The following is a 25,067-nucleotide window of genomic DNA, read 5'->3' as shown; positions in this document are numbered from 1 at the left end:
TGAAGCCACTCAGTCATGTCTGACTCTTCACAACCCCGTGGACTGCAGCCTACAAGGCTCCTTTGTCCATGGGATTTTCGAGGCAAGAGTACTGGAGCAGGTTGCCATTGCCTTCTCCGAATATAAACGCTGATGTAAACTATAATTAAGGATGACAAAAATAAAGTAAGCCCTATCTTGAGAAAAGAGAGCAAGGAAGTACAAAAGTTTGGTTCAAGCATAACAGGCCACAGCCAGAGATGACACACTCAAACAGCCTCAGCTCTAGGCCCAGGGACTTACACTAGGCCCTCGAGCAGCAGTGACAATTGTCAGCATCCTATGAGTCTCTCTCCCTGGAGAGAGGGTGAAAGTATCATATGCCCATGTGCCAGTCATAGCTGACATCCCCCCAGGAGCTCCCAGAGACAGGAGCAGGGACTGTGGCAGGGAGCTGGAGCATGCTGACTGATGGGGCCAAGAAACACGGGTGAGAGCTGCCAGCCAAAGATATATCCTTGCAAGGGCCCCAAATTTTCAGCCCAGTATATCTCTTCCAGTAGACCCTGAAGACAGAACTGGCTGTGAAAGTGGAGAATGAATGTCAGAACATCCAGGAAGGAAGTTGGTGATATATTAGCTGTTCCCACACATGCAGGTACTCACATCACATCCCTCACCCCACAGGTGTAGCAAAAGACTATGTAAAAAGACAACATCACTGCCATCCTGGAATCTTTAGCTATAGCTGCTGTTGATGAGCTCTGGTCAAAGAACAAAAACGACAGAGGCCTGATGAAAAAATGGAAAGACTCATATGACTGAGTTGATTTGATGTAGTTAATTAAGGACAACACCATACATCAAATTCCATCAGAATCTTTATCATTTTCCATACAATTCTGGCCTGAACGGCTTCAGTTCTGGGCTGAAGTCAGGAGTACAGTTCTTTATCCTCCTCTGAAAAATGACAAGGTCACCTTGTGCCTGCCACTTAACTTCACAGACTCTCCATAACTCCAACTGCAATAAGAGGAAACTAATGCCTGTGAATTACAGAGGGGTGTTTAAGGGCTGACAGTATTTTCCAAATTATTTAGGGGTTAGAGGAGCAGACATTTTCTGAATCCAGAGTATTATTATAACAAGATTGAGGCTTTCTAGAACTGGAAGTGTTCCTTTCACTTTACAGATCCTAGGATCCTGAGACTCAGAGCAGGAAAGTGACTTCTCTGAGGTCACATAGCCAGTCAGTGATGGTCTCAGAATGAGGAGATGAATCTCCTAATGCTTCTCTCCTGGAATTCAGCTAGTCCATTCTGAAGGAGATCAACCCTGGGATTTCTTTGGAAGGAGTGATGCTAAAGCTGAAACTCCAGTACTTTGGCCACCTCATGAGAAGAGTTGACTCATGATGCTGGGAGGGATTGGGGGCAGGAGGAGAAGGGGACGACTGAGGATGAGATGGCTGGATGACATCATGGACTCGATGGACGTGAGTCTGGGTGAACTCCAGGAGATGGTGATGAACAGGGAGGCCTGGCATACTGCGATTCATGGGGTCGCAAAGAGTCGGACACGACTGAGGGACTGAACTGAAGTGAATGCAGATTAACCTGCTAGATGATTTTGTTTTCCCTTGGCAATGACCCACAAACATAAATATAAACCATTTATTATGCCTGAAGAATGCTTTTTTCTCCAGAAAAAAAAGCATCTTCTTAGAACCCTCTCAACATTGATTTTTTCCAAACCCTGCTGCTACTGCAACTTTTTCAGGCAGGCTCACATCATTCCCTTGGTCTTTTTTTCCCAAAGGAATAACCCATTCTTTCTTCCAATTTCTACTTAATAATGTGGCAGTAGTGAACTTTTTCTTTCTCTCATTAAAGTAGCACTGGGTTTGGTCAGAGAAAAGCTGATTTGAGGTCTCCGCCTTCATAACCAAGTTCTGGTCTTTAATTGGGTTCTCCTCAGCAGCATCCCTGTTGCCTGTGGCAGGAAGACATCTTCAGTTGGGTTATAAATCCTGATTTTTTTTTTTTTACCCTAAGTCTTGAGCACTCCCTACAAATAAAATTTTATTATAATTGGTTTCAGTGTGTGTAGGAACCTTTTAATTACCCTCTGAAAGATGCTTAGAAAACAGCGTGCTGTTAGGTTAAACAGTGTCAGCATCTGTACTGTAAACACTAACAAGTTTGTTACACTTTGCACACCAGTGTTTGCCTTTCACATTTTTTTCTCTAAGGAGCCTTCTCTGGGAGTAGTGCAGCTTCAATCTGATGGACAGAGTAGACATCGTGCCCATTGGAACCCCATCTTTTCTTCTCCTTACTCCCCTCAGTGTTGGATCCTGGCTATTTTGGACACCTTCATAAAAACCTGGGGCATCTTGCGATCATTCAGGAGCTGACTACACAGACCAGCCTCCCCAGGCAGAGCATCCTCTCCTCTGTGGCTCAAACTCAGCGGTTTCACTGTTCATTAGCCCCTTTTCCAGAGAGTGAGCAGGGAAAACAAAAGGAGATGAAATCCAAACCCAGCCGTTTGCTTCCTATTAGCTGCTCTGATTAAAAGTTTAGCGGGAAGCAGGCTGAAATGATTAATTAATATAAGGTTTGAGGATCGTCTCTGCAGCTTGTTCAAGCTCTTCCTCCTGAAAGCATTTATAGTACAAAATGTACCGGTCACAGGCTCAGGCTAAAGAAAGTTATTCTGATCATGTTGGCCCCAGCAAAGATAACCATGGCAAGTAACTGAGGGAAAACTGACATCAGACTTTCTTTCTAAAGCATCCAAAACTTAATGTTATCTCGTATAACCTTTCAGAGTTTTTTTAATTAGAAGTAAAATAGACTATCCCATGGCTAGTAAAAACCAAAATAATTATTTCTCCCTTTGTCTATTCCACTTACAGAATCTCCACTGCAGAGAAAGGCATACTTATAGAAATAATAAATTTCAATAATGCCATCAGGAAAACTGACTTTTAATGATAAAGAATTTACACAAGATGCTGAGCAAACATTGCAGCAAGCTAATCCAGGCTGTTAAATAAACAATTAAAAGTAATCATGCAAGATAAACCCCTCAGAAAGAAGAAAGCTTTTCAAAAGGAATATTTGCCTGTGGGTAGAGAAAAATGCATATAAAGTTTGAAGAGATAGACTGGCTATATCTTCCTCTAGACAAAAAGATTGTTATCTCACACTTTAGTATTTGTTGGTTTATTCCAAACATTAGTTGAATATTTCATCAGAAAATTATTTTCCCTCTAAACACATGGTTTTTTCAGTTATATCCATGTATATACCCAAGGCTGAAAGCTTTTACAGAAGGAATACATCTGTAGTCTTGAAAGACATAATAGGATATATAACTTACTGAAATTCACCCTATTATCAAATTTTCAAGAATCTATCCAAAGCAGGCAATGAGGTGTCTCTATACATATGGTACAGACTCTACTTCCTAAGTCATTTTAGCAAAGTTCCAGGCCAAATTGCTCATAAAGCGTAGAGAAATTGAGACTGAGCTGGTATAGAAGGTAGTCGGGTTCTAGCCCTGCCTTGTGGAACCAGCTGTGGAAACTTGGGCTAGCCTCTTCCCTCCATGGGCTCTGCAAGAAATGGTCTCAGCATGTCCACTAACTAAATTTTTTTGTGTTCTGTGAAATAGAGGCTCAGGTGAGAACAGAAGAAAGCCCAACCAAGTTAGAGAAGTGCACATTCAAAGTTCAGTTGAGGATATGAATGATACCACATAACAGATCCAGAGCTGCAAACCTCTAACTAACTAGAGGTGATGAGTGGGGGTGGTGGCGGGGGGGGGGGGGGGGGAGGGGCGGGGGGAGGGGCGGGGGAATGTACTGTCAGCCCGAGACTGTAGCTCAGTACTGCTGTTTTATGAACCGTATTATTTCACCCAGATATCAGGCTCTAAAACTCTTTTGCAAGCTGGGGAATGGATTTAGAAGTCATAATGCCAATCTATTAACCTACCAATAAGGATAGATATTTATAGCAACTGAAATGTTCCTCATAGCTATTTAGAGTTACTGTTGCTGTCATGTAGGTAACTAGAGCCCTCAACCAGTCATCAAAACATTGCCCAATGAGTACAGAATTAGTTAGAGCTGAGCTGGTGCTGAGAGAGGAAGGAATAGCATATGAAACCACTGAAGTCAGATTAAAGAACGTGTTCCTAGCCAAGGGTCTCAGACTTGAGCCTGGGCTTCAAGGGATCTGTGACCTTCCCAAAACAATTCGCAAAATTGTGTATGAATATGGCCATGTGCATTTTCCTAAGAAGTGTGTCCATAGCATTAGTTGGCTTCTCAAAGAGGTCTGTGATCTCTAAAAGTTCATGAACTATCGGGAAATATAAACAAATAAGACTCAAGACAGACAGGGAGGAGGCTGCGGCAGCTCTGAAGAGGTTGAAATCAGGAGCCAGAGCTGAGTGTCAGGGAGAGAATTCTCTCAGAAAGCTCAAGTTTGGAAGGAAGAGTCAAGCAGAGGCTTGATCTAGGCCAAATGGGGTGCTACAGCACCATCTCCAGGGATCCCTGAAAGGGTCAGACACAATGACTCAGGGGCCACCATGAGAGACTTCACTCACTTGTGAGGGTGTAAGCCCTGTGGGTCACAAGCCTCCTCTAAATCCTGCTGGACACTGAGGCCAATTCTATAGGAAGACTCACAAACAGATGGGAGGCATCTGACTGGGTCCCATTCACCCCAACTTCAGTCTAGCTCACACCCACCTCCTCTGATTGAGCACTGTATCCCATGTCTTCCTTTTTTCCCTAAATCCACCCTTGATTTCTCTATGGGCAAAGGGGTTACCATAGAAAGAGAAGATAGGTTTGGCTCTATGAGGCCAGTGGGAACACAGGAGTACTACCTCTTACAAGAGCTTTTGTCAGAGTAGAATCTGGTCCACACATTGAGCCAAGGGGCCATTCAAATGTCAAGTTGACATACCTCACTCCATGTGACAACCTTTAGGTCCATCCATGTTGCTGCAAATGATGTTAAATTATATGATGTTGTTTATATGTGGAATCTAAAAAAATGGCACAAATGAACTTATGAAACAGAAATAGAGACATAGATACGGAAAACAAACTTACCCTACTAGGGGGAAAGCTGGGACGGATAAATTGGGAGATTGGGACTGACATATACATACTGCTATATATAAAATAGATAACTAATAAAGACCTACTTCTCACGGAGACCTCTTCTCAATACTTTGTAATGACCTATATCGGAAAAGAATCTAAAAAAGAGTGGATATATGTATAACTGATTCACTTTGCTGCACAACAGAAACTAACACAACAGTGTATATTATCTATACTCCAATTTAAAAAATTGTAATGTAAAGTTGAATTAATTAAAATGAAAAAGAATTTAAAATTACTTTAATCACACTGCTGCTGCTGCTGTTGCTGCTAAGTCGCATCAGTCGTATCCAACTCTGTGCAACCCCATAGACGGCAGTGCAACAGGCTCCTCTGTCCCTGGTATTCTCCAGGCAAGAACACTGGAGTGGGTTGCCATTTCCTTCTCCAATGCATGAAAGTGAAAAGTGAAAGTAAAGTCGCTCAGTCATGTCCGACTCTTAGCGACCCCATGGACTGCAGCCTACCAGGCTCCTCCGTCCATGGGATTCTCCAGGCAAGAGTACTGGAGTGGGTTGCCATTTCCTTCTCTGGTAGCTGCATTTAAAATTCTCAATAGTCACATAAAGGTAGGGGCTGCTTTTTTGGACAACCCAGTTCAAGAATATTTCTCCCATCACAAAAAGTTCTTCTCTATATAATGCAGCACTAAACTCTGCAACACAAACAGTAATTACAATAGTGACTTAGAGAACAGTAGAGCCTAAAGTGAGCAGAAATAGCTATAAAGGGCTTCAGGGAGGAAATGGGACTAACATTGAGCTCAGGGGATGAGATGAAAGCACAGGCCGGGGCATTTCCCCTGGAAGTTGTAGTAAGAAGGAGGTGAGAACAGGGAGATGAAATGGGCCCAGGCCAAGCTAGAGCCTGGTTCAGGCTGATGATGAACATTCCTGCTGTAGCAGGAATGAACAGATGAATGGTAGGAAACAAGATAAGTAGGCAAGCTGGAGGCAGACTGCACAGGCATTTAATACCAGGCACTGTAATTTAGGCCTGACAATAATAGCTCCCAACACTGGCCACCACTTACTTAATGTTCATTGTGTTTCAAGCTTTGTAGTAAGAGATTTATAAAAATTATTAAATTTACTCCTCACAACACCAAGAGATAAGTGCTATTAACTCTATGACGAGAATAGCAAAAGCGATGATTAGAGAGTTTAGGTAACTAATACCCGAGATCACAAAGTTTGGAAATGGTGGGCTGCAATTCAAATAATATTCTTCTTGGGATTTCCCTGGGGGCCCAGTGGTAATGAATCCACCTTGCAGCGCAGAGAACATGGGTTCAATACCTGGTCAGAGAACTAAGATCCCACATGCTACAGAGCAACTAAGTCTGAGAGCCACAGCTACTGAGCCTGCGTGCAGCATCTCCTGAAGCCCACGTGCTCTGGAGCCCACAGGCCTCAATTAGAGAGCCCGTGTGCTGCATCGGAAGATTTCACGTGCTGCAACTAAGACATAACACAGCTAAATAAACAGATAAATGCTTTGAAGTGTAAAGCAGTATGTCATATTATAAAAAGACATCACCAAAAAAATAAAATACACAAAACTGCTCTATGGCCAGTGCTTTCAGCCTACTCTCCAGCTTGCAAACATCTTTCTTTTTCATTAAGGGCTTTTGCCTCCACCCTTGGCACTGTATATCAACAGTTTCCAAGGCATCTCTTCTGGAAGTCCCTTTACTTTTTCTAACAGAGGGAAATACTTTAACAGGCCCCCATCCTTAGTAGTTTAGACTGTGTGGCATCAGAAAGAACAGAACCATGGCAAAAGGGGGTTAGAAAATGGCAGAGATGGGCCTCATGGTGAGGATAAGAGGCATCTAGAAAAAGAAGTTGTTGTATTCAGTTCAGTTCAGTCGCTCAGTCATGTCCGACTCTATGCAACCCCATGAATCACAGCACGTCAGGCCTCCCTGTCCATCACCAACTGCCGGAGTCCACACAAACCCACGTCCATTGAGTCGGTGATGCCATCCAACCATCTCATCCTCTGTTGTCCTCTTCTCCTCCTGCCCCCAATCCCTCCCAGCATGAGAGTTTTTTCCAATGAGTCAACTCTTCACATGAGGTGGCAAAGTATTGGAGTTTCAGCATCAGTCCTTCCAATGAACACCCAGGGTTGATCTCCTTTAGGATGGACTGGTTGGATCTCCTTGCAGTCCAAGGGACTCTCAAGAGTCTTCTCCAACACCACAGTTCAAAAGCATCAATTCTTTGGTGTTCAGCTTTCTTTATAGTCCAACTCTCACATCCATTCATGACCACTGGAAAAACCATAGCCTTGACTAGACGGACCTTTGTTGGCAAAGTAATGTCTCTGCTTTTTAATATGCTATCTAGGTTGGTCATACTTTCCTTCCAAGGAGTAAGTGTCTTTTAATTTCATGGCTGCAATCACCATATGCAGTGATTTTGGAACCCAGAAAAATAAAGTCTGACACTGTTTCCACTGTTTCCCCATCTATTTCCCATGGAGTGATGGGACCAGATGCCATGATCTTCGTTTTCTGAATGTTAAGTTTTAAGCCAACTTTTTCACTCTCTACTTTCACTTTCATCAAGAGGCTTTTTAGTTCCTCTTCACTTTATGCCATAAGGGTGGTATCATCTGCATATCTGAGGTTATTGATATTTCTCCTGGCAATCTTGATTCCAGCTTGTGCTTCATCCAGCCTAGCATTTCTCAAGATGTACTCTGCATATAAGTTAAATAAGCAGGGTGACAATATACAGCCTTGATGTACTCCTTTTCCTATTTGGAACCAGTCTGTTGTTCCATGTCCATGTTGTATTCAAGGCCTCACCAGTTTTTCAATTGACTCTTATGCCAAAAGTCATCTCCCAGACTGTGGAGTCCCAAACACCCATCAGGTGTGCAGGGCAGGATTCCTGGTTCATGGCACCTTCATGGACCCTCTCATCATCTCATTCCTCCAAAAAATTGGTTGTCACAGTCTTTTGAAGGTTTGGGTTTTGGAGTTTGCACATATGGACTCTTCCCTCTTACAACCAATATGAACTGGCTGCTCCTGTGTAAACCTGGCCTTGGACTGTGACCATAAATTGGAGCAAAAGGCTTCCCACAGGAGAAAGACGTTAATATGCTCTTCTGTGCCTCTGTGCTTTTTCTATAGAAATAGAATACTTCATTAAGTTAACAAAGCATGATAATTCATTTCAAATTATTATAGATAAAAATTGATTATTGCACTTAGAGCAAAGTTTAAAGAAATACATATACCTCGTTGTTACTGTTAACAGCCATCATTCACTGCTTAATCTAATCTTGGTACTTGCCCAAAACTTCAGCTAGAATTCACTCTTTTCCCTAAGAGTTTAAGTCCTGTTTGGGGTTGGGACTTGGCATTTTTTTTCCCCTCGGGGTATTAGAGATTTGAGCACCAATAAATATTTCACATGGTTTCTCTCCCGCTTTTCACAATCTTAGCTGCCTTCATAGAGCTTCTCAGTGACATGGGGCCCTGCTGGGTCCAAACATTCTAATTAACAGTCTTGCTGTCTAATCACTCTGCCTTCTGTTGTGAGAGGCTTATCTTCTAATCCACACCATTTGTCAATAGCCAGGAAGAGTAAGTGATTAGAATCGTGCCACATACTACCCATGGTGTGTACCGTATATACACACATACAGAGTATATTTTCTTTTTACCTAGTAAAAGGGGATGATTTAGCACAAAGAGGAAATCCTCTTTTAAAAAGGACTTCTCTGGAGGTCCAGTGGAAAATGCCTTCCAAAGCAGTGGGTGCAGTTTCAATCCCTGATCAGGAAGCTAAGATCCCGCATAGTTCCCAGCCAAAACAGAAAACAGAAGCAATATTGTAACAAATCCAATAAAGACTTAACAAAAGAGGAAGTTCTTCAACCAGCCCTCTGTCCATGAGAGTCAAATTTTGTTTTCTTACTTCCTTGTTTAACAATGACTAAAGACCTCCAATTCACTCATGAGCCTCATTCTACCTAAACTGTTATTTAAGCAGAACATAATATTTTTTAAACCAAGATGGAAATGAGTTTTTCTTTAATATCTTATTTTAGTAAGCTGTCAGATATAAGGGTAAAACATACTATTCCTACATACGAAAATAGAATTCAAATTTGTACATCATGAGAATCAGTTCTGAGTTCTGTAAAGACAAGGACTCTTCTGACAGAATCATAGGTGTGCCAAAGGCTGACAGGTAAATGAGGGGAGGCCTGGAGATGGGAAATCATCATTTTGCAAGTGCCAGAGCAAGGATCAGTCCAAGCAAGAATCATCGATGGTTGCTAAATCTGGAGGGAATTGTTGATGACGCATAGAATGTCTTCATGATCGTAAAGGGTCTCCTGAAAGGTGGATGGGGAACAAAACTAGCATCTCCAATGAGAGACAGATGGACTTTGTGTGCCTCCAGTCATGATGCTATCTAAGGATTACGCCAGGATTATAACCTAAAGCTGGCCATCAAGAAACATCAGACAAACTGAAAATGAAGAACATTCTATATATTAAAAAGGAAAAAGAATTGAATTCTTCATAAAGGCCAATGTTTTCAAAGACAAAGAAAGGCTATAGAAATGCTTCAAATAAAGAGACTAAAAGCATAACAGCTAATGGGAATGCTATACCAAATCTATGGGTAGAAAATGCTACCAGGGACATTATTGGGTCAACTGAAAAAAATGTAATATAGTAGATAGATCAGAATATTGTGTTAATGATAAATGTAGTGAAATTAATAATTCTGCTGTGGTTAAGAGGCACATTTCCTTAGTCTTAGGAAATACACACTGAAGTATCTCGTCATAAAGGGCAATGAGGTATACCATCTTCATTCAGATTGCTCAGAAAAAAATTGTGTGTGTGTATTTGTGTGTTAAGCAGAGAGCAGAAGAGCACTCACAAATGATAAAACAAATCCAGCAAAATGTTAAGATACATGAATATGGGGAAGAGTATATGGGTGTCCTGTGTTCTACCCTTATTCTTGCAACTTCACTATATGTTTTAAATTATTTCTGCATAAAAGTTAACAACCACACACACACACACACACACAGGAAAATCTCATGAGGGAAAAACTCAAGGAGGCAAAGAGGACCAATCATCTCATCCTTAACCTTCTCCCAGGGAGAAAGCCTGTCCTCACTTAACCCATCCCCCTCCCTCCTCTAAGAGAGATGAGTTCTGGGGGGCAGTTTGCTCTCCTTACCATTCTTAACTTAGATTTTGATAAGTGTTGATGCTTTTCTCTCTTGGTCCAGCTGAAACAAAAGTGAAAAGGTTTTTCAAATTTTTGTCTTTAAAAAAATTCTAGGGAAAAAGAAAAATAATAGAAAACACAAGTACGAACAGGTGAAGTTACAGGCAGATTTCTCATCTTTAAACTACCAAATGCTTGTCAAAATTTGTATGTCACCATTTACTACACTCATCTAAATTCACTTTCTTGTTGTTTAGTTGATAAGTCATGTCCAACTCTTTGTGACCCCATGGACTGTAGCCCACCAGGCTCCTCTGTCCATAGGATTTCCAAAGCAAGACTATTGGAATGGGTTGCCATTTCCTTCTCCAGGGGATCCTCCCAACCCAAAGATCAAGTCCAAGTCTCCTGCATTGGCAGGCAGATTCTTTACTTTCTTTACTGCTGAGTCACCAGGGAAGCCCATAAATTCACCTTATCTCTAACTTATTTCATTTGCCCAAAGTTAATGTGCCTTCATCTATTTTTCTCAGCTAAGTTTGGGCCCAAATTCACTAGTGACCATTTGACCTTTGTGCCTGGTGCCATCAATCCAGATTCCTCTCTTGCAAATGACCTCTCTTCCCATAACAGTTGGTTTATGTGATCAGAAATGAGGTATAGCACCTCACTCCCTGCCCTCAAGAGATAAGTAATTATCTTAATGTCCTAATGTGAAGTGACGGGAGTTTTGCTCTAACTCATGAATTGTGTGAGAATGAATTACTGTTCTGTTTGATTGATTGTGGCTTGATTTTGATGAGGTAAATTTGAAGATTATTGAATGCTGCTTACTGTGCCTAAAAAAAAAAAAATCTTTATTCTTTAGTTTTAAAAGTCACTGTGCTATTGAACCAATAAGTTCCCATTTATGGTATAGTGAGGAGCCTGCAGCCCTGAGCACACTGGCAAAACAGAGATGGCAGACATACTCAGGGCCCAGTGACCCTCCCAGGATCAGGTACCATCTCAGCCCACTTGTCCAGGTACTCCTGAAGACACATTCAAGCGCTTATCTCCTACCCTATGACCCCTGCTACCCTCCACTACCACCCACACCCACCCTTTCACCTCTTCTGCCAAGGGCACAAAAAAAAAGGAAAGATCTTTAGACATGCAATAGCAATGCACATGACCAGAGAGGGGAGCCCATTCAGTCCCAGACCTCCTCGGCCCAGATACCTCTTTCTCAGATCCCTACCTAACATTGTTCTCAATGTTACTGTTCTCATTGTTCTCCCTAGCCCCTTTCAGTCTGGCTTTTCAAGTAGTCTATTTTTCTGCCTTTCTGTCTAAGTTGAATTTATATTAGTTATGGTAGGCTAAATTGCTTTAGCAAATGTATTCACAAAAGTAATAGCTCAAATCACGTAACAGTCCATGGCAAGCGTTCCTGAATCAGCAGGAAGCTTTTCATCACATACTGACTCAGGGACACGGGCTCCTGCCAATTTGTGGCTACACCATCCTCTGGAGCCCCATCATTCTCTACAACTTCTGCATTCAGCTGATGAAAAGGGAAAGAACATAGAGAAGCTCCACCTGCCCCTTAAGGGCAGGAAGTGTTACACATCACTTCCACTCATATGCCATCGCTAAGAACTGATCACATGGTCCCAACTACTGCAAGAGGGTATGGGAATTGTAGTCCCCTTCTGGGCAGCTACTTCCTATTACTAAGTTGTAGAGGAGAGATTTTCATGGACAGCTGCAGACCTGACCATGGAACTTAAACAAAGAAAAGGAGGAAGATCTGATTAATGGAAATCACATTGAAAAACAAAGAAAGACTGTGAAAATTTCAACTGCTTTTTCCTTTGACTTATTTTGATGTTTATTTATTTTCAAGGAAATATATGCCTTAGAATTTTGTTCATATGATTATTTGTATTCTTTACTTTTAACTTGTTTACTAAAAGTTTTGAAGCAAGAACTAGATTCACAGGAGGAGAAAGAATGATACTGATTTTTGTTCAAGTCCTGCAGCTGCCCATGAAAATCTCACTCTAAACTCATTAATAGGAAGCAGCTGCCCGGACAGAGACTACAATTCCCATGCCACATTGAAGTAGATGGTCAAAATGCATTTCCAGGCAAAAGATTAGTAAATTTAGGGGAGTCTGGTTTTTCCCCAAGACCACCTCTCCAACATCATTTTCCACCCATCTGCCCCTCATGTGTCATACTCTAACCTGATTGCCTTCTGTACTCTTCCTAGAAGAATCCAAGCCTATTCTTCAGTTCAGTTCAGTTCAGTCACTCAGTCATGTCCAACTCTTTGAGACCCCATGAATCGTAGCACACCAGGCCTCCCTGTCCATCACCAACTCCTGGAGATCACTCAAACTCATATCAATCGAGTCAGTGATGCCATCCAACCATCTCATCCTCTGTCATCCCCTTCTCCTCCTGCCCCTAATCCCTCCTAGCATCAGAGTCTTTTCCAATGAATCAACTCTTCGCATGAGGTGGTCAAAGTACTGGAGTTTCAGCTTTAGCATCATTCCTTCCAATGAACACCCAGGACTGATATCCTTTAGAATGGACTGGTTGGATCTCCTTGCAGTCCAAGGGACTCTCAAGAGTCTTCTCCAACACAGTTCAAAAGCATCAATTCTTTGGCGCTCAGCTTTTTTCACAGTCCAGCTCTCACATCCATTCATGACCACTGGAAAAACCATAGCCTTGACTAGACGGACCTTTGTTGGCAAAGTAATGTCTCTGCTTTTCAATATGCTATCTAGGTTGGTCATAACTTTCCTCCCAAGGAGTGAATGTCTTTTAATTTCATGGCTGCAATCACCATCTGTCATGATTTTGGAGCCCAGAAAAATAAACTCATTTATTTTTCCACTGTTTCCACTGTTTCCCCATTTATTTGCCATGAAGTGATGGGACTGGATGCCATGATCTTCGTTTCCTGAATGTTGAGTTTTAAGCCAACTTTTTCACTCTCCTCTTTCATTTTCATCAAGAGGCTTTTTAGTTCTTCATTTTCTGCCATAAGGGTGGTGTCATCTGCATATTTGGGTTATTGATATTTCTCCTGGCAATCTTGATTCCAGCTTGTGCTTCATTCAGCCCAGCATTTCTCATGATGTACTCTGCATAGAAGTTAAATGAGCAGAGTAACAATATACAGCCTTGACATACTCCTTTTCCTATTTGGAACCAGTCTGTTGTTCCATGTCCAGTTCTAACTGTTGCTTCCTGACCTGCATACAGGTTTCTCAAGAGGCAGATCAGGTGGTCTAGTATGCCCATCTCTTTAAAAATTTTCCACAGTTTATTGTGATCTGCACAGTCAAAGGCTTTGGCATAGTCAATAAAGCAGAAATAGATGTTTTTCTGGAATTCTCTTGCTTTTTCCACGATCCAGCAGATGTTGGCAATTTGATCTCTGGTTCCTCTGCCTTTTCTAAACCAGCTTGAACATCTGGAAGTTCATGGTTCATGTATTGCTGAAATCTGGCTTAGAGAATTTTGAGCATTACTTTACTAGCATGTGAGATGCATGCAATTGTGCGGTAGTTTGAGAATTCTTTGGCATTGCCTTTTTTGGGGTTGGAATGAAAACTGAAATTTCCAGTCCTGTGGCCACTGCTGAGTTTTCTTAACTGCTGGCATATTGAGTGCAACACTTTCACAGCATCATCTTTCAGGATTTGAAATAGCTCAACTGGAATTCCATCACCTCCACTAGCTTTGTTCATAGTGATGCTTTCTAAGGCCCACTTGACTTCACATTCCAGAATGTCTGGCTCTAGGTGAGTCATCACATCATCTTGATTATGTGGGTTGTGAAGATCTTTTTTTGTACAGTTCTTCTGCATATTCTTGCCACCTCTTCTTAATATCTTCTGCTTCTGTTAGGTCCCTACCATTTCTGTCCTTTACTGAGCCCATCTTTGCATGAAATGTTCTCTTGGTATCTCTAATTTTCATGAAGAGATCTCTAGTCTTTCCCATTCTGTTGTTTTCCTCTATTTCTTTGCATTGATCGCTGAGGAAAGCTTTCGTCAGTTCAGTTCAGTTCATTTGCTCAGTCGTGTCCGACTCTTTACAACCACCCCATGAATTGCAGCACTCCAGGCCTCCCTGTCCATCACCAGCTCCCGGAGTTCACTCAGACTCACATCCATCGAGTCAGTGATGCCATCCAGCTGTCTCATCCTCTGTGGTCCCCTTCTCCTCCTGCCCCCAATCCCTCCCAGCATCAGAGTCTTTTCCAGTGAGGAAAATAGCAAGGCTTTCTTATCTCCTTGCTATTCTTTGGAACTCTGCATTCAGATGCTTATATCTTTCCTTTTCTCCTTGGCTTTTCGCTTCTCTTCTTTTCACAGCTATTTGTAAGGCCTCCCCAGACAGCCATTTTGCTTTTTTGCATTTCCTTTCTATGGGGATGGTCTTGATCCCAGTCTCCTGTACAATATCATGAACCTCAGTCCATTGTTCATCAGGCATTCTGTCTATCAGATCTAGTCCCTTAAATCCATTTCTCACCTCCACTGTATAATCATAAGAGATTTGATTTAGGTCATACCTGAATGGTCCGGTGGTTTTCCCTACTTTCTTCAGTTTAAGTCTGAATTTGGTAATAAGGAGTTCATGATCTGAGCCACAGTCAGCTCCTGGTCTCGTTTTGTTGACTGTATAGAGCTTTTCCATCTTTGGCTGCAAAGAATATAATCAATCTGATTTTGGTGTTGACCATCTGGTGAGGTCCATGTGTAGAGTCTTCTCTTGTGTTGTTGGAAGAGGGTGTTTGCTATGACCAGTACATTCTCTTGGCAAAACTCTATTAGCCTTTGCCCTGCTTCATTCTGTATTCCAAGGCCAAATTTGCCTGTTACCTCAAGTGTTTCTTGACTTCCTACTTTTGCATTCCAGTCCCCTATAATGAAAAGGACGTCTTTTTGGGGGGTGTTAGTTCTAAAAGGTCTTGTAGGTCTTCATAGAACCATTCAACTTCAGTTTCTTCAGCGTTACTGGTTGGGGCATAGACTTGGATAACTGTGATATTGAATGGTTTGCCTTGGAAACGAACAGAGATCATTCTGTCGTTTTTGAGATTGCATCCAAGTACTGCATTTCGGACTCTTTTGTTGACCATGATGGCTACTCCACTTCTTCTAAGGGATTCCTGCCCACAGTAGTAGATATAATGGTCATCTGAGTTAAATTCACCCATTCCAGTCCATTTTAGTTTGCTGATTCCTAGAATTTTGATGTTCACTCTTGCCATCTCCTGTTTGACCACTTCCAATTTCCCTTGATTCATGGACCTAACATTCCAGGTTCCTATGCAATATTTTTCTTTACAGCATCAGACCTTGCTTCTATCATGTCACATCCACAGCTGGGTATTGTTTTTGCTTTGGCTCCATCCCTTCATTCTTTCTCGAGTTATTACTCCACTGATCTCCAGTAGCATATGGGGCACCTACTGACCTGGGGAGTTCATCTTTCAGTGTCCTATCTTTTTGCCTTTTCATACTGTTCATGGAGTTCTCAAGGCAAGAATACTGAAGTGGTTTGCCATTCCCTTCTCCAGTGGACCACATTCTGTCAGACCTCTCCACCATGACCTGTCCATCTTGGGTGGCCCCCCACGGCATGGTTTAGTTTCATTGAATTAGACAAGGCTGTGGTCCGTGTGATCAGATTAACTAGTTTTCTTTGATTATGGTTTCAGTGTGTCTGCCCTCTGATGCCCTCTCGCAACACCTACCATCTTACTTGGGCTTCTCTTACCTTAGACGTGGGGTATCTCTTCACAGCTGCTCCAGCAAAGTGAAGCCGCTGCTCCTTACTTTGGACAAGGGGTATCTCCTCCCAGCCGCCCCTCCTGACCTTGAACATGGAGTAGGTCCTCTCGGCCCTCCTGCACCCACGCAGCCACTGCTCCTTGGACATGGGTTGCTCCTCTCGGCCACCATCCCTGACCTTGGGCAAGGGGTAGCTCCTCTCGGCTGAGCTTCTGAGCAGTCCGTCGCAGTCGGCACACTTCTGCATATATTCTTACTCCATGATAATTTTATTTTCTCTTCCCTTGCCTGGAACACTTCTTCCAGGTATTTACATGTCTTACCTTCTTATGTAATTCAGGTCACTGAACAAATGTGACCTCTCTGGAGAGGCATTCTCTGACTATCCTACACAATATGAAATAGTATTCTTTCCACAGTCCCCACACCTCCTCCATCCTTTCACTCTGCTTTTTTCTTCATAATTCTTAGCACTACTGCTGCTGCTGCTGCTGCTGCTGCTAAGTTGCTTCAGTCATGTCCGACTGTGCGACCCCATAGACGGCAGCCCACCAGGCTCTCCCATCCATGGGATTCTCCAGACAAGAATACTGGAGTGGGTTTCCATGTCCTTCTCCAATGCATGAAAGTGAAAAGTGAAAGTGAAGTCACGCAGTCATGTCTGACTCTTAGAGACCCCATGAACTGCAGCCTATCAGGCTCCTCCGTCCATGGGATTTTCCCGGCAAGAGTACTGGAGTGGGGTGCCATTACCTTCTCTAAGCACTACTGCAGTATACTATATATATTTATTCATTTATTTTGTTTAGACCCACCTTCACCGCTGTCATATAAGCAACATGTAGGCAAGATCTTTGTCCTATTTGTTGCTGTATCACTAGCAACTTAAACATCTTTGGCAGAAAGTAGGTGCTCTGAAAATATTTATTGGAAGAATGAGGTATTTGATCAGGTATGAGCAAATCCACAAAAATAATACTGTTCAGTTCAGTTGCTCAGTCATATCTGACTCTGCGATCCCATGAACCACAGCATGCCAGGCCTCCCTGTCCATCACCAACCCCCAGAGTCCACCCAAACCCATGTCCATTGAGTTGGTGATGCCATCCAACCATCTCATCCTCTGTTGTCTCCTTCTCCTCCTGCACTCAATCTTTCCCAGCATCAGGGTCTTTTCCAATGAGTCAGCTCTTCGCATCAGGTGGCCAAAGTATTGGAGTTTCAGCTTCAACATCAGTCCTTCCAACGAACACCCAGGACTGATCTCCTTTAGGATGGACTGGATGGATCTCCTTGCAGTCCAAGGGACTCTCAAGAGTCTTTAAATCTCATCAATATTCAAAACTTCCAAAAAAAAGTTTTTTTTTCTTTGCTCTAGTTTTTTTATCAACCATATTTTAAACGGGTGACAACTGGATATTCACAGGCCAAAGAATGAATTTGGACTCCTTCCTTATACAATACATGAAATTAACTCCAAATTGATCATAGACATAAACGTAAGAGCTAAAATAGAAGAAAATATAGAAATAAATCTTTATGATGTTGAATTAGGCAATGGTTTCTTAGGTATGACACCAAAAGCATAAGTAATAAAAGAAACAATCGATACACTGGACATTATCAAATTTTTTTTAAAACTTTGTTTTTCAAAAAGTATCATTGCTACTGCTGCTGCTAAGTCACTTCAGTCATGTCTGACTCTGTGCAACCCCATAGACGGCAGCCCACCAGGCTCCCCGTTCCTTGGGATTCTTCAGGCAAGACACTGGAGTGGGTTGCCATTTCCTTCTCCAATGCAGGAAAGTGAAAAGTGAAAGTGAAGTCGTGTCTGACCCTTAGCGATCCCATGGACTGCCGCCTACCAGTCTCCTCCATCCATGAGATTTTCCAGACAAAAGTATTAGAGTGGGTTGCCATTGCCTTCTCCAAAGGCATCGTTCAGTTCAGTTAAGTCGCTCAGTCGTGTCCGACTCTGCGACCCCATGAATCGCAGCACGCCAGGCCTCCCTGTCCATCACCAACTCCCGGAGTTCACTCAGACTCGTGTCCATCGAGTCCGTGATGCCATCCAGCCATCTCATCCTCGGTCGTCCCCTTTTCCTCTTGCCCCCAATCCCTCCCAGCCTCAAAGTCTTCTCCAATGAGTCAACTCTTGGCATGAGGTGGCCAAAGTACTGGAGTTTCAGCTTTAGCATCATTCCTTCAAAGAAATCCCCGGGTTGATCTCCTTCAGAATGGACTGGTTGGATCTCCTTGTAGTCCAAGGGACTCTCAAGAGTCTTCTCCAACACCACAGTTCAAAAGCATCAATTCTTCGGTGCTCAGCCTTCTTCACAGTCCAACTCTCAAATCCATACATGACTACTGGAAAAACCATAGCCTTAACTAGATGGACCTTAGTCAGCAAAGTAATGTCTCTACTTTTGAATATGCTATCTAGGTTGGTCATAACTTTTCTTCCAAGGAGTAAGCGTCTTTTAATTTCATGGCTGCAATCACCATCTGCAGTGATTTTGGAGCCCAAAAAAATAAAGTCTGACACTGTTTCCACTGTTTCCCCATCTATTTCCCATGGAGTGATGGGACTGGATGCCATGATCTTCGTTTTCTGAATGTTGACCTTTAAGCCAACTTTTTCACTCTCCTCTTTTACTTTCATCAAGAGGCTTTTTAGTTCCTCTTCCCTTTCTGCCATAAGGGTGGTGTCATCTGCATATCTGTGGTTATTGATGTTTCTCCCGGCAATCTTGATTCCAGCTTGTGTTTCTTCCAGTCCAGTGTTCCTCATGATGTACTCTGCATAGAAGTTAAATAAGCAGGGTGACAATATACAGCCTTGATGTACTCCTTTTCCTATTTGGAACCAGTCTGTTCTTCCATGTCCAGTTCTAACTGTTGTTTCCTGGCCTGCATACAGATTTCTCAAGAGGCAGGTTAGGTGGTCTGGTATTCCCATCTCTTTCAGAATGTTCCACAGTTTATTGTGATCCACACAGTCAAAGGCTTTGGCAGAGTCAATAAAGCAGAAATAGATGTTTTTCTGGAACTCTCTTACTTTTTCTACGATCCAGCGGATGTTGGCAATTTGATCTCTGGTTCCTCTGCTTTTTCTAAAACCCGCTTGAACATCAGGGAGTTCACGGTCACGTATTGCTGAAGCCTGGCTTGGAGAATTTTGAGCATAACTTTACTAGTGTGTGAGATGAGTGCAATGGTGTGGTAGTTTGAGCATTCTTTGGCACTGTGTTTCTTTGGGATTGGAATGAAAACTGAACTTTTCCAGTCCTGTGGCCACTGCTGAGTTTTCCAAAGTTGCTGGCATCTTGAGTGCAGCACATTCACAGCATCATCTTTCAGGATTTGAAACAGCTCACCTGGAATTCCATCACCTCCACTAGCTTTGTTTGTAGTGATGCTTTCTAAGGCCCACTCTACTCCACTAGGACAGTGAAAAGACGATACACACAGGACGAAAAATGGTTTTGAATTGTATCTCTGATAAAGGACTTTAAATAGACTATGGAGAACTCTTACAACTCAACAATAAAAAGACTAATAACCCAATTGAAAATGGTTGAAGAATCAGAATAGACATTTCTCCAAAGAAGATACACAAATCACTGATAAGCAGATGAAAAGATGCTCAACATCATTAGCGATCATAGAAATACAAATGAAGACAACATGAGATACCACTTAAGGCCCAGTAGAATGGCTTTAATCAAAAAACACAAGTTGGTGATGATATGGAGAAATTGGACCCTTACTGCTGATAGGAATGTAAAATGTAAAATTTCAGTCACTTTGGAAAACAATTTGACAATTCATCAAAATGCTAAATATAGAATTATCCTATAACCCAGCAAACCCATTCCTAAGTATATATTCAAGAACGATAAGATGACTTATCCACACAAAATGTGCACATGAATGTTCATAGTAGCATTACTTACAATAGGCAAAAAATAGAAACAACCCAAATGTCCATCTACTAATAAATGGATAAATCAAATGTGGTATACACACACACAATCAAATATTATTTGGCAATATAAAGAAATGAAGTAGTGGTACATGCTACAACATGAATGAACTTTGAAAATATTATGCTAAGTGAAAGAAGCCAGTCATAAGAAAACAATATATCGCATGATCCCATTTACACAAAACCTCCAGAAGAAAGTATTTAGTAGTGGCCTATGGCTTGAGGAGTTGGAAGGAATGGAGAAAAGGAGATGGCACCCACCAGCATGACATTTACCATATTTCCAGGGCAGGTACCACATTTCCTAACTTACTAAACATCTACCCCTCTCACTACTTTGTTTTGGGGTTTTTTTTTCCTTTTTTAATTTTATTAATTTTTGGCTATGCTTGGTCTTCTCTGCTACACATGGGTTTTCTCTAGCTCTAGTGAGCAGGGCTACTCTCTAGTTGTGGTGTGCAGGTTTCTCATTGTGGTGGCTTCCCTTGTTGTGGAGCACAGGCCCTAGGCACATGGGCTTTAGAAGTTGTGGCTCACAGGCTTAGTTACCCTGCGGCATGTAGGATCCTCCCAGACTAGAGATCGAACCAATGTCCCTTGCATTGGCAGGTGCATTCTTAACCACTGGACCACCAAGGAAGCACCAACACACTTTGTTTACCCACACCTCCAACTGCATGATCAGAATGGTCTGGGGCTTGCCTGGTGGCTCAGTGGTGAAGAATCTGCCTGCCAATGAAGGAACCGTGAGTTGGATCCTTGGATCCCTGGGCCCAGAAGATCCCCTGGAGAAGGAAATGGTAACCCACTCCAGTATTCTTACTTGGGAAATCCCGTGGAATGAGGAGCCTGGCCAGCTATAGTCCATGGGGTCACAAAAGAGTCAGATAAGACTTAAATTTAAAAAAAAAGAAGAAGAAGAAAAAAAAAAACCTCAAAGGGTTAAGCATGGTCAGACAACAGGCACATATAATGGCCTCAATGTGTTCATTACAGTTTGCTAGGAATCTCAAAGGAATGGGTAGTTGGTGTAGTGTCTGAGAGAGCCAATGGCAGGCTGTCACCTTAGGCCACATAACTCCAGGCCCATCCCCTACAGGAAAGTAAACCCCTTGTCTAAGGTCTAAATATAGGTCACTCACCCTCACATGGGTCACACCAGAGGTGAACAGGTGACTTCTATCAGCCATGCTAACTGTGCACATATTTGTATGTATATAATATATCCAGAAACAGAAATAATAAATCTCTCAAAGGCACGCTTTCTTTCTCCAATAGAAAACAGAAACAGAGAAAAACTTAACAACTGCAAACCTAGAGCCCAGTTATCAGAAACCAAATTAAAGCTGTTGGGTATTTTTGTTGAAACATCTCTACATCTGAAATCTAATTTCTTGCAACTTTCCATATAGGATCCTATGTTGTATTATTTATAAGAAAATAATATTCTGTCATCCCTTGACAGCATTTCCTGGCTGCAGAAACCACAGCAGCCATGAAGTTAGAGAATGATTTTGGTAATGTTTCCATAGCTACCTTGCTTCGAAGTGAGGTTTATTCTGTTTTAAAGTCTACTGACCTATTCATATCCCCATTTGGAATATTTTCAATCTAATCCCTTGTCTGGCTATTATTGTATAATGTGACTGTTATTCCTATATATAAGGAGGTTCTGGGTGCATAAATAAAAGCCTGGCAAGCAGGTCTTCCAGTTAGACATAACATGATGAAATTTTTTTTTCTTTTTTCTTTTTCTATTCCTTTCAGATTCTATGTGATTCATTCTTCCCTGCCCTTGCAGCAGAAATCTTCCCGGGGTTTTTGGAGGTAAATGTTGTTGAAGGTGTGCTCGTGCCCTCTTGTGGTCATTCTGGTTTTGTGGTTTCTTCCCAGAAGCCTTCTACAGACAACTGATTTTACACGATGGTAATCAGAAAGCCAAATGCCATTGCTAATTGTCGTAGGTGTCCTTGTGTCCGTGGCTTTCTCACTCTGCAGGCATGAGCGACTGTCGAGAAGGACAGGCAGCTTAGTGTAACCATGAGAGTTACAGAAGCTGTTCTTTTCTTCCAAGGCACAGGCCTCATTACTGAAGAATACTATTAAAGGGGGGAAGCCTTGGGAAGTGACCTGGGACACCTTGGAGAAAGATGAAGCAGCAAACAACTCTCGGAATGGCCTTGTAATGAAGGCAACTCACAGAAAAAGGAGACAGGGCTTCATTTCATCAGAATGTAGAACAAGGAAAAGGTATAAAAAATAGAGCGATATACATGTGATTTGGCTGATGTATGGCTGATTTGCATTGTTGTACAGCAGAAACCAACACAGCATTGTAAAATAAATAAATAAATATAAGCTTGAAGAAGTTGTAGAGGTCAAATAAGACTATGAGAAAGTTGTAAAAAGAAAAAGAGCAAGAAATCGGTATAAAATACGAAATATAGGGGCTTCCCTCCACCTGCCAGATTCAATCCCTGGTCCAGGAAGGTCACACATGCCACAGAGCAACTAAGCCTGTGCACAACTATTAAGCCTGTGCTCTAGAGCCTGGAAACCACAACTATACAGCCCATGTGGAGCCCACGTGCCACAACTCCTGAAGCCTGAGTGCACTAGATTCTGTGCTCCACGAAAGGAGAAGCCACCACAATGAGAAGCCCTCACACCACAACTAGAGAGTAGACCCTGCTCCCGGCAAATAGAGAAAAATCTGTGCAGCAACAAAGATCCAGCACAGCCTACATAAATATTAATGAATAAATAAAAATAAAAGTATTTTTTAAAAATATGAATTATAAAAAAGAGCAAGGAACAGGTATAAAAAGAGAGAGGAAGGAACAGGTATAAATATAGAAATATAAAGCTCTCATTCTGGTTAAGAAATCAATATAAAACAACCAGTAAGATTCTAGTTGATTCAAACTGACTTTCAGTCAATGAAAATAAGAGAAGTAAATGATATATGGTCTCATCATTGTCCACTACAACTTTCAAAATGTCTTCTATCCATACTGCCCAGTACAGTGGTTACTAGCTACATGGGCTATTGGGCACTTTAAATGTGAGGAGCTAAATTTAGAATTTTATTTCATTTTAATTAATTTAAATAGACACACATGGCTACTGGCTACCACATGACAGCACAGGTCTTGAAAGACAGATAAGACTAAAACACAGACAACTACAGTGTCAACAGAGTTTACAGTACAGGGAAGTACAAATAAAGTTCCATCGCGGGAAGGATGAATGGAGATGACCATAGGAGGCTCCTAAAGAGGAGGCATTTGAGCAAGGCCTTGAAGCAAAGGTTCATCTCATTAGGCAGAAGTAATAAGGAGAGCATTCCAGGTGGCAAGGACAGCATGTCCAAAGGCATGGAGGTGGGAAACAGTAAATCTTCAAAGAACAGAGGTATTGGAGAATGAGATACATGCATCTGGATAGAGCACTAGAGGCATGCTATGAAGCCTTGAATGCCTTGAAAAGTATTTTGGTTAAAACCAGTAGTCAGTAGAATCTGTAACAATCTCTACTAGAAGAGTCTTAGAGGGAACATAAGAGCCTGCTATAACACTAGGGAATCTATCATTCCAGGGGGCCAAGGGTTCTATGGCAGAAGCCACTGAATGCTAGTGATTGTTATCAGAATTCTGGTCTACGTGGACTAGCCTGATGGCTGTGTGTGGAGGGCAGGAGGAAGAGAGCCTCAAGGCAGGGTAACAGGAGGAAACCATTGCAAAGCTGGCCCAGTGAGAAACATGGAGGGTCTTTAAAAGGATGAGGGACTGGGTGGTCCCACCCGGGCCCCGCAGTGTCCCAAACATGATGCATCAGAACTGTCATGCTATTGTAACTCTAACCAAGCCAAGAACAGTCTCAGAGCAGTGGCGCATCCTAAGACACACCATCAAACAATCAAAAAGTAACTTCAAAATAACTTGAGCTATTTCCTGCATTTCTCAAATACCTGTAGCCTGCCCCAGACCACACTCTGGCACCCTGAGATCATGGCACTCAAAGAAATTCCCTTTCTTCTTTCATCCACTTCCTTCATGCCCCACAGCTGTTTCCACCTCCCTCCCCTAAACTGCCTGGAAAAGTCCTCCATCACAAGGCCCTGAGCTTCCTGTCTTTCCACTCTTTCCCTTTCTTTTCATCTCTCTGGCTCTCTATCTCCTGGTCTCCAATTTCTGCTCCTCAAAACTCAGGAATTAGTCCCCTCACTGTGCAGAGGAGGGCGGGAAACAGAATGCAAAGCCAGAACAATCTTTGGCGGCAGGGGAGAAAGAGTAAAGGCTGGGAATTTTCATAGGTTCACACATCCCATCCCCCAAAAAAAGCTATGTCATACACAAATACATGCTGTAGGGACTCTGGCATTTCAGTGTTTTCTGCCCTCCACTTTCCCTCCCCAAATTTTTCCCCATCTTTTTCCATGCTAATTTCAATGCCTTAGACCAGCAGCATTGCATCAGCTGGAAGCTGATCAAAAATGCAAATTCATGAGCCCCACTCCAATCTATTGAATTACAATCTCTGGGGAAAGGGCCCAGGAAACTGTTTTAATGTGCCTGCCAGGGAGAGTCTTATCACGTTCAATTTTAGGAATCACTGATCTAACAGAGTTGAGAGCCATTGCTCTCTTGGATCTGTGAACTGCTGCTGAGTGAACTTGTCTGGACTTATCAGACCTTTCTAATAAATTGCTGGACTAGGTAATGGGAAATTTCCCAGGCAGAGATATATCCATATTCACACCTAATCCTCCCTCCCTTAAGAGTATTAGCTCTAGTAGTATTTCATAACCTCTTGCACATCATGGCTTATGAGGAAAATGAAGATTTAGAGGCACACTAAATGAACATAAAGTGATCTCCAGC

At 42.2% G+C, this 25,067-nt stretch overlaps 1 long non-coding RNA gene across 4 annotated transcripts in view; it reads right to left on the bottom strand.

The window, feature by feature from the left end:
- The window catches only part of LOC138426571 (uncharacterized), a 79,655-nt gene that overhangs the window by 12,767 nt on the left and 41,821 nt on the right, over positions 1-25,067 (bottom strand). The window contains exon 1 of one of the 4 annotated variants that reach the window (XR_011251700.1): positions 4,968-5,040. The exons of the other annotated variants lie outside the window; for them this stretch is intronic. This is a non-coding gene — a long non-coding RNA (uncharacterized lncRNA). Of the gene's footprint in view, positions 1-4,967; positions 5,041-25,067 lie in introns of those variants that run through there. 4 annotated transcript variants of the gene reach the window in all.

Source organism: Ovis canadensis, chromosome 1 (genome assembly GCF_042477335.2).
Source record: "Ovis canadensis isolate MfBH-ARS-UI-01 breed Bighorn chromosome 1, ARS-UI_OviCan_v2, whole genome shotgun sequence".
NCBI classification, from domain to species: domain Eukaryota; kingdom Metazoa; phylum Chordata; class Mammalia; order Artiodactyla; family Bovidae; genus Ovis; species Ovis canadensis.
Note: the sequence above shows the minus strand (reverse complement) of the source record. Positions and strands in the feature narration are given on the sequence as shown.